Source organism: Octopus bimaculoides, chromosome 2, assembly GCF_001194135.2.
Source record: "Octopus bimaculoides isolate UCB-OBI-ISO-001 chromosome 2, ASM119413v2, whole genome shotgun sequence".
NCBI classification, from domain to species: domain Eukaryota; kingdom Metazoa; phylum Mollusca; class Cephalopoda; order Octopoda; family Octopodidae; genus Octopus; species Octopus bimaculoides.
Genome location: NC_068982.1, coordinates 121057542 through 121058751, shown reverse-complemented (window position 1 = coordinate 121058751; position 1210 = coordinate 121057542).

The window sequence follows — 1210 nt, the reverse complement described above, 5'->3', positions numbered from 1 at the left end:
TCAAATGATTTCTAAAGTTCTATATTGTTTTTTAAATAATATGTAATACTAATATAACATTATTTATTCAGAAGTTGAGCTCATCAAGATAGGTTGTATTTGCATCAGCATGTGGAGTTCACTTCCCTATGCAATTAATTCAGAACCCTTTTTGCATATTTTGGGGTTTGTTTAACCTTTACAGCTGATCTGATGAGTCGCAGGAAGAAATAGGGTTAAGCTACCATAAAAGCTGTCATCATCATATAAGCTACTGCAAGTGAAAGGAAGTAGTTTGGGCGACTGCTGATTGTAATTCATTGGTTAGATTGGTGTGAGGAGCATCAACTGATCTCTGTGAACATATTTGCATACTAGAATCACTCAGTTTATTATTTACACAAACAAGTTCATTTTAATCCTACAAATATGATATGATGATAAAGAATTAGCCATTGATATTTCAATACTGAATAATTTAAAGTTATGGATTCTTTCAAGTGGTTCATAAATAGGAATTTTATTGTGCTACTAAATTTCTTAGGACTAATACATATTAGAAATAAGAAATATCTCTTATCTCATTACTTGTTTCAGTCATTTGACTGTGACCATGCTGGGGCACTGCCTGAAAGGGTTTAGTCAAACAAATTGGTCCCAGTACTATTTTTTTATAATTGGTACATATTCTATGGATCTCTTTTGTCAAACTACTAACTTATGGAAATGTAAAGAAACCAATACTTGTTAAGTGGTGTGTGGGACAAACAGACACACATACATACACACATATTTATATATAAATAACATACATATATATATAGAGGATATGAGGAGTTTTCGTCAGGATGGCTTAAACTAATAGGTGTGTGTTCTGAGTACTCAAATGGGTGTGCCACCCTCCTGGACATCACGGACCACAACAAATATCTTTGATGAGGAACATTCTTTCCACTGTCTAACCTTTATTTCTCCAATGACAGAATACCCGACTTACAGAGTCTTTGCTCACTACATTACTCCAAAAGCTGGGATATCTTTTCCAGCTTGTACTATTTCTACCATGCGTTATGTAGCTAAATTTTTAGATTGAATTAAATGAAATCAAATGTCCTTGTCCTGCTATGACTAATTGTTTTTCATCACTACTATAACCTATACAATCATATATATGAGTGTATGTGTATATATATATATATATATATATATATATATATATATATATATATAT